The sequence below is a fragment of the Lupinus angustifolius genome, chromosome LG16, assembly GCF_001865875.1.
Source record: "Lupinus angustifolius cultivar Tanjil chromosome LG16, LupAngTanjil_v1.0, whole genome shotgun sequence".
Classification (NCBI taxonomy): domain Eukaryota; kingdom Viridiplantae; phylum Streptophyta; class Magnoliopsida; order Fabales; family Fabaceae; genus Lupinus; species Lupinus angustifolius.
The window spans coordinates 15,491,753-15,501,445 of NC_032024.1; the positions used below are offsets into that span (position 1 = coordinate 15,491,753).

Consider the following 9,693-nt stretch of genomic DNA (forward strand, 5'->3'; position numbering starts at 1 on the left):
CAAAATATCTAAAAAAAATATTTTTGTCATAAAAAAATCTCTTATTAATTTTATAAAGCAGTTAAAAATTACTACAATACTGATACATGAGCAAAAAATTTAGAACGACTCTAAAAAATTCCAAACAAAATATTTTATTACCCACAGTTGGACATAAAATATTTTTTATTTTAATAGTGTCACAAAAAAATGATTAGATTACCTTTTTAATTTATTTCTATTAAATAAAATAGTCACAAAATGCGGTGAACCACCGTCCATCAGAGATAACTCCTAAATTTGTTTGTAAAATAATAAAATAAAATAAGTCAATCTATAACCAAAGTATCATGCCTATAAATATTGATGCAACTTCTCTGCATCTCAAGTTACCAAAGTCATTGAGAATCATTCAAAAATTCTGAAGAGGCAAGCGAATAGTTTTCCATGGCAAAAACTTTTGTTAAGAATGTGACTTTATTCCTAGTGATAACAGTGTTGACTTTAATGGTTTTGAAGTTACAACCAGCGGAATGTTCATCTATGTTCCCACTCAACCCATGCACACAACCTGCGTGCATTGCCAGATGCAAGCAAATTGTTGGTGGTAAGTTCATCAGTGCAGGCTGCAAGGACAATACATGGTGCCTTTGCTTAGGTTGAAATTCACATATCCTAAGTGTTTGTATTTAAATTTATCACCCAAAACATCTCTATTCTTATCTTTCGAAATAAGGGTCCCCTTTTCTAATAAAAATGCATGTTTTCTAAGATGAATGTGCTTCTATCTTTCTTATGGATTATATGTGGTCCGAGAAAGGACTTCAACATAATACTTGTCTATTTTGTTCTTCATCACGAAAAAGATTATGTTGTAATTGCATTGAAATCTCTTGCTTTTTGGTGATAAGACTCAATTTGAATCAATATGCTTTCCTTTTTCTTATTACAACATCACAACCCAACATCCGCTTATCCAAAAAAAAATCTCATGAACCACACCATTCTAAGGGATTAATTTTCTATCAAAAGAGCAAGGACACTAGTATATCTTGACCCAAAGTCGATTTTACTAAAATTTTATGATAAAAAGTTATCGATTTAAAATAAATTAAAAATAAACATAAATATTTTTATGAATAACATATTCATCTAAAGTAACAGTAATTAATTATAAAAAAGTAATAGAATGATTAGACCTTCAATTAAAGCATCATTAATCTATTTTTTTAAAAACTTAAATTCATGAAAGATTTCGACTTTGAATTAGATCCAATTAAAATCTATATTTATAAAATCATCTAAAACAGTAAATACAAAGAAAAATATGTTAGTCTATCCAAGTTTCTAAATAAAATACTAATTCAAAATAACAGTTATAATAAGTATGTAAATGAAAGAGTTTGCCTTTGTTAAAGTTTCACTCTTGATAAGTTAAAAAATTATACTTTATCCATAATTGAATCAAAGATAAAAGTTTCAACTATTAATATTTTAATTAAAATTGACATATTATATTTGATCTCTATACTTATATTAATCATTTTTATAAGTTGTAATTGTGTTCACACCCCATTTGTCTTTTGTAATATATTTGCTTATAAAAAAAAACTGATATTAACTACAAACATATATGCATTGGAAAATGCAACAACCCAAAAAATACACCAATATAATTAATTAAATGGATGAGTGACATTTTTTGGTATTATTAAGAGTATCTCATCACTCTATGGTAAGAAATTAATCTCATTCAAGATTCGTGACTATTACTTCCAACAAATATTGTTCCTATGAATCCAACCCTCAACATTTTGGTCATTCTTGAGATCTAATGGAGTCTTACAATACTCGACGAATGCCTTGTTAGTAATGAGTGTCATTTTTTGATTGCCAAATTCTAGTTGTTCAGATAGAGCTAACCACGTTCATGAAAACTATTCATTTCCTTTTTAGTATCATCTTATAATGAAATTAATGTTTATTACCCATATTAATGAAATTAATGTTTATTACCCATATTAATGAAATTAATGTTCTTTTACTTATTAATGATTTACCTATTTTAAATTCCTTAACTTATTTCCTTACTTTAATTCACTATTATAATTAATAAAGAAAAAATCATATTATTTCATCACCTTATGATAAGAAACTAATATCTTTCGAGATTTGTAACTACAACTTCCAACAAGTGTTGCGCCAAAAATCGAACTCTTGACATTTTGATCATCTTCGGGATCTAATGGAGCCTTACAACACTAGATGAACACCTTGTTAATAATGAGGTCATCCTCGGGATCCAATAAAGTCTTATAACACTATATTAACGTCTTGTTGGTAATGAGTGTCATTTGTAGATTGCCAAATTCTTATTCTTATTGTTCACATAGAGTGAACCACCTTCCATGAAAATATGCATTTCCTTTTTAGGGTCATCTTATAATGAAATTAATTATCAAAGGATGATCCTAATTGGGTTTGGACTTTTGGCCTTTGGTTCAACTAATGAAGGAACATGCCTTGATCATTTCTTATCATTTTTATGCACTTAAGAGATTTAAAGACTTAAACAAGTTTAATTAGACAAATCAAATGTTGTTTCTCACTTTGATTCTCACGTGTGTTTGACCCACTCCCTCACTTGTTTTGGTTTTACACTTTTTGATTTAAAAGATGTTTGCAAAGATCTTGTTACACAAAATTGAATTTTCAATTTGCAAAAATTTCAAGTTATGACATTATATGATGTTTTCAAAAAAGTTTAGCATATATTTCATTTTTCTCACTCAAAGCTTAATTCAAAGTATGCTTAGCATTTTCTAATCATATGATCATGTTTCAAGAATTTTGTTTAGCCATTTTGATTTCGGTTTTGAAATTTTTTGAGTTTTTGAACAAACAAATTTACTTTTTACATATTTACACAATCTAAACAAGAAATTTTTAAATTACGTCAAGTTCATGTCCCCCTTTTTAAATGAAGGCTTGTCCTCAAACCTTAAAATTTTTTGGGACTTACTTGATGTGATTTAAAAATTGTTTTGTTTTAAAAAAAATGCTAACAAAAGACAATCTATTTAACTTCAAATTGATCATAACATAGATTAAAGCATAATAGCAGATGACATAAAGTTCAAAAAGAAATGCAACATAACATGGAAATTGAAATTTAGGGAAAGAGAAAACCGGAAAAAACTTTTCTATTCTTCATCATCTTCCTTCTCTCCTTCTTCACTTGTGTCTTGAGACCTTCCTTTGGGCCACTTGGTTTTTGCCACAAATTATTCATAAGATCCTCCCTTGAAATTGTGTTTCTTACCAAAAATGATATATAAACTCTTACAAATGCCCTTAATCCCACGGTAGCATGCCTTTTGTTGCAAGTTTTGTATTTGTTGTTCCCTCATTATGGCATCTACTTTAGAACTCATGGTCCTTCCATAGCTAATTGGTTGCTCTGGGTCTAAGTCACCATACTTCTTTCTAAGCTCGGTTTTAGCTTGTGAGAGAGTTTTTTCTTTGCAGTAGTTGGTGACATAAACAACATTGATTTCGGATTTGAGGGCCATCATTTCATTGTGGGGTCCAGACATATTTTGAAATTTACATAAGTCAGTGATAAAAAATGGAAGAATAATGGAAGTGATACCTTTGTTAATGCAATCCCAAATAGCATCAGAGATTACTGCAGCAATGTCTATGAAGTCTTCATCATAGATGGAGCTAATGAGTTTTGCTTTAGGAAGAGGAAGATCTGAGACATGTGATGAAGGCCAAATGTTGGAAAGTATGAAACTTGCCCAAATTTGGGTTTGTTGAGTCATACAAAACTTGAAAATGGGCCCATACATGTTGAGCTCCAAATCTTCCAAGCATAAGCTCTTCCGCACATACTCCTCTTTGTGACTTTCTTCTTCACCCATGTAGGATGCATTGAGCTTTATTTGGTATTCACATAAGTCATGCTCCTCACTCGATGGATTCCATGGGTTCCCCAAGTACTCATTGATCATGTACTTGTTGTAGGAAACTTGGGTCTCATTCACCCAAGTGTAACGATTGATCATTGCCTCCTTGAAGATATTGAGTTGGAAAAAAATTGTTTTACAACATCCAAAGAAAACATTTTCTTTGGTTGAGCAATCTTTTGCCAACCATACCTTTCCACCACGAAAAGAGAACCTTCAAAGTCATCCTCACTCAAGTTGATGATTTTCTCTAAAGTAATGACATTCTTGAGTGTGATTTCCTTGAATTTATTTTTAGCATCTTTGGAAACAAACTTGGAGTTCTTGTCTTCCCTTGCAACTTCCTTGCCTCTACTTGATAAACTCTAAAATTCCTAAGAGAAGTCCATATTGTGCAAAAAACTCCAAAAAAGTTAGGAAATAAAGATGTAAAATGTGTATGAGCATATAGATATTTCATGGATTAAGCCTCTTACACATTTTCTTGAAGAAGATTAAGTAAACAAAAATGGAGATTTACAAAAGAAAAGAAAAAATGTCTAATAAGGAGAATACTTACATGATGAGGATAAAAGAAAACTTTGAGAACTTGAGAGAAAATTTTTGTTTGAGGTGATTTTTGCTTTGGTGCTTTGCAAATCAAGAAAGGGTGTTTATATAGGGGTGGGAAGCCTCTGGTCAAGGGACTTTGGTCAATGATTTTTTGTCAAAAATCAAGAAAAAATCCCCTTTTGAGGGATTTTTGGTTCCAAGGCACATGGCCTAGTAGACAGGTGTTGAGCGCCTGGTCCCCCATGTTGGGCAATGGGTCAGTGGTCAAGGCTTGACCGAGTTATGAGCCTTGACCATGACTTTGACTATGTTTTGGACCCCTTTTTTGAAAAAAAAAAATCAAATTTGTGGACTTGGCCCATTAACCCATTCTTGAAAAAAATTCTCTTATTCTAAAAATATTTGTTTTCCGAGTTTGATCCCTAAGAACTTTTCTTTAACAAAAAAGAAAGTAGTTAATACTCACAAAAATAGAATAAAGAGAAAATGTAGGAAAGGGAAATAACATAATATATAACAAAATGTATTGGGTTGCCTCCCATCAAACGCTTCTTTAATGTCACTAGCTTGACATTGGTTACCAAAAAAAAGTTTGTTCCCTTCTACTGCTCCGTTGAGCCAGATTCACCCCTCATGATTGCATTACCATGTTCTCTCGGATTTACTTATGTATTAGCTGAGAATGTTGATTTCTGATTTTCAGCTAATTGTTTGGCTAGTTGCCCAATCTGTATCCCAATGTTCCTCAGAGAAGCATCGGTAATCTTCTGATTTGACATTGTCATTTGCATAAACTAGTTTAGAGTATCTTCCAATTTAATGCTCTTATCTTGGGTGGGGTGTTGAAATTGATTGTTCCAGGGGTAGAACGATTGCTTTTGAGGAAGATCTTGCCTCCAAGGCTGATTTCTATGAAACTGATTATTATCCCCTTGAGGGTAATTATTTTGAAAGTTCTGCCTTGGAGGGTTTCTCACAAAATGTATTTCCTTATTTTGGCATGTATTAGAATCATGATCTTCACTACAATTGTCACACCGATAAATTTGCTTCTTGGAGGTTTTCCGCAATTGTTTTGGCAAATCATTAAGTTTTTGGGTTACCTCTTCCAGTTGTTGTTGAAACAATTTGTGTTGGGCCAGTACTGCATCAGTTAAGCTTAATTCAAGTATTCCACCTTGCCTAGGTGGTGGCCTTTTCTGGTGTTGACTCTTTTGATCATTTAACGCCATGGATTCGATGATATCAATGGCTTCTTGCGGTGGTTTAGCCATTAACTGTCTGCATGTAGTTGCGTTCAAGATCCATTTGTGCTGCTGTTGGAGTCCATTAACAAAAATGTGGATCTGAGTTTGAACATCGAAACCATGGTTGGGCCATTTTCTTAGCATGGATTTGAATCTGTCTCATGCTTCGCAGAGACTTTCCCCCGTAGGTTGGATGAAAGTGGAGATAGTAGTTTTTAAGTCCATGAATTTTCCTTACGGAAAATATCTTGACATTAATTTTTCCTCCATCATGTTCCAGTTGTTTTGAATGTGTGGCGGAAGATCTAGGAACCATTCTTTGGCTTTTCCAATAAGTGTTAACGGAATAAGCCTTAGAAAAATGGTCTCCTCCTCAGATTCAGAGATCCCAACAGTCCCTACCAGCTCATAGAATTTTGTGAGGTGATTGTGCGGATCTTCATGATCTAGACCAGCGAAAGGATTGGCGTACAAAAGTTGTACCAACCCAGTTTTCATCTCTGGTGGCCTTTGAGTGCCTGAGGGTCTTCCTATTCTGATCATATTTCTAGGGGTAAAACAGACAAATCCACCAATGCTATTTTGATTCTTTGCCCTTGATTCATGATTCTCTGTCATTTCTATCCTTTCTTCTTGGATGATTGGTTTTGCTTGACGAGCCCTTTTTTGTGCTTTTTTCTTCTTTTTGAGTGTTTTCTCTATCTCGGGATCAAGACAAAATTCAATTTGTTTGTTCCTGTTCATGTACAAGAAAGGTTTTCTCTGTCTATTTTCCAAGAAAAGTTAGTAGACAAATAATATACATATTTAATAATTTACATCTTTGTACAAAGTCAAACAATTTGTACAAAAAACAAAAATAAATTTATGCACAATTATTGATGAATGACATATAAATATGAAAATTCTATTATTAAAGCAATTCTCCGGCAGTACCGCCAATTTGTTGAAAGAGTTTTTTAGAGGTTTTCCCCCTCAACAAATTGTCCCCGGCAACGGTGCCAATTTGTTGAAAGACGAAGTTTTCTCTTCGATGTGTTTCCTTTATTTGGTTAAGTAAGTGAATTCGGTTTTATTCTTTGTTCGCCATCTCGGCTTTGTTGAAATAAATTCCAACGTCGGTATAATGGTTTCAAGAAGATTCCAGTTACAACTTACTTCTAATAATCATATGAATAAGTTATTTCTTCTTTGCCCTATCTCGGCTTTGATAGAATAAATTCTAACGTCGGTACAATGGTATCGAAACAATCCCCTATTACATAATTATTAACTACCTTTGAATACCATCTCGGTTTTCTGGAATAAATTCCAACACCGATTTAATGGTATTCTAATGTACAAAAATGATGAATAGTTAGTTGTTAGAAACAAATAAATAAATAAAGAACAAAAGAATAATAAAGTTAAGTGACATTTATTTATTTACTCTCTTTAGGGTTTCTTTTATTAACAATCCAAACTTCTTCCTTGGGGAAGGTTGGTATTAAATAATAAATAAATTGCGGAATGTAAATAACAATAAATAAAAGTTAGTTAGTTGGCTTCTTCACTTTTGTATATTAAAAGGTGTTTCAACAAATAAATTTATTGATAACACTTTACTATTTTATAATTTACACCTCTTTCAAGATTCAATTGTAGTATGGTATATGGTTATGTCGAACCTTAAGGAATTTCCTAACAGAATGAATCATATGAATATGTCAATGCACAAATAATGTGTTTAAACATATTTTGGTTGGTTTTGTTGTGAATTGAATATAAACAAGTCAACAAGAAACATAAAACTAAATATTCACAAATTTTTTAGGAGTCAAGATCAATTTGAATAAGGAAAATATATTTCTCAACTTTTTTTGAGTTTGAACTACTTAGACAAGTTCTTATGTTTTACTTTGATTAACTCCAATCACCAAGGTCTGAAATCCTCCTTTTAGTGTATGTCCTAAAATGGTAGAATGATGATCACTTATATTCACTACTAAACAATACTACATCCACAAAGAGATTAGGTTGTCACACCCTAATCTTGGCTACTCTAATATTGAAGTAGTAATGAATATAAGATCTTAAGAAAAGCATGTTTAATTTGGCAAATAAACTAAGTAGTACAACTACTTCTTAGTTTATTTGTTAAGTGTTTGAGACAAGTAATTGTGCATGACTTGAAATCGGTTTTAGGTGATCAATCTAAAACGAGCTTTAAGAACTTCTCAAACAAATAAAATTAACCAAAGCACCAACTTGAATGATTAAAATTTAAATTTAGAATAAAAGAAGAAGAAGTAATACATAATCGACTTTTAAATGAAATTGTTAGGAGCATGAGCCATCCATCCAAGGATTGGATGCTTTAAGTTCCAAATGAGATTACAAAATGGATTTTTGCATCTCATTTGCCTTCTCCTTTCTCCTCTTGAATTATAAACTAAAAACTATAAAACTTACTTTGTTAGGTATCAGTGGTAGAATACACCTAGAAGGGGGAGGTTGAATAGGTGTGGCGAAGCTCAAGTTCCACTTTTTGGGTTTTTACACACTTGCTGAAAAATGCACAGTTAATCGATTAAGCACTATTCATAATCGATTAACCAGTAACAGAACCAGAATGATCAGAACAACAAGTTGTACAGTTATTAACCAACACACAAACATATATACAATAGATACTTTTATGCAATATTAACAAGAACATAGCAAGGTATAAGCATGCAAAATATCAGCTCCAAACTCGCATTAAAACATCTTGAAATATAAAAGAGAAAATGATAGAAAAGATTGCGCAAGGATTTCATCTTCATCACTAGATGTGCACTTCTCATGCACTTGTGCCATAAGGCATACCTTTGAATTTTTCTCCTCATTGGATGAGCTTGAAGTCAAATCTTTCTCGGAATCGTTCCAAACAATGTATGCTTCTTTTGACTTGGACATTCGAGAGTTGTTCTTCTTGTTATGGACTTTCTTGAGGTGGCTTGGGCACTGATGCTTCATGTGGCCCGATTTTCCACACCCATAGCAAGTGAAGCCTTCTTTGGGAATCTTGCTTTTCTTGGTTGAGTACTTGGCTTCTTTCTTTAGATTTTTGATCCCTCCTTTCTTCTTAAGATACTTTTTGAATTTCTCAAATAGGAGAGTCAAGTCTTTATCGGAATTAGAATCTGAACTAGAATCCTCATTTTATTGATCTTCTTGAAATCTTGTAGCCTTGAGTGTGATTCCGTTCTTGTCTAACTCTTCATTCATTGTCAAGCGCCCTAACTCCATTTCATATTCTTGGAGTTTCCCAAACAGAATAGCTAATGGCATGTTATCTAAGTTCTTTGACTCCATTATCACGGTTACCTTTGGTAGTCATTTCCTATCAAGACAATGCAAAACTTTGTTAGACAAATCAACATTAGTAAAAGTTTTATCAAGGGCGATCAAATGATTTACAACATGAGTAAAACGTTTTTGCATACTACATATAGATTCATTAGGAAGCATGTGAAATAACTCATACTCATGCGTAAGCGCATTTAGTCTAGCGCACTTAACTTCACTTTTGCCTTCGTGGGTGACTTACAAAGTATCCCACATTTCTTTTGCATTAAGGCACTGCGAGACTCTAAAGAATTCGTCATAAGATAAGGCCGAAGTAATAATGTTCTTGGCCTTAAGGTCATGTTGGACCTTTCTTTTATCAATATCCATCCATAAGCCTTTAGGCTTTTCTTTAGACTCGTCGTCCACCATATGAAGTGGAATGTATGGACCATTGACAATGGAATCCCAAATGTTTGTGTCTATTGCCTCGATATAGATTCTCATGCGAACCTTCCAATAGGCATAACCTTCGCCACTGAATATAGGAGGGCGGTTAATGGATGTGCCATCACCGCCAAATGGTTTATTAGAGCCCATATGTAGTCCCTCTCGGATCACGCGGATGCGGTTGA

The 9,693-nt window shown here is 32.9% G+C and overlaps 1 long non-coding RNA gene across 1 annotated transcript in view; it reads left to right on the forward strand.

The window, feature by feature from the left end:
* LOC109330154 overlaps positions 355-9,693 on the forward strand; it is a 14,083-nt gene continuing 4,744 nt past the window's right edge. The window contains exons 1-2 of the long non-coding RNA XR_002105633.1: positions 355-716; positions 4,599-4,601. This is a non-coding gene — a long non-coding RNA (uncharacterized LOC109330154). The remainder of the gene's footprint in view (positions 717-4,598; positions 4,602-9,693) is intronic.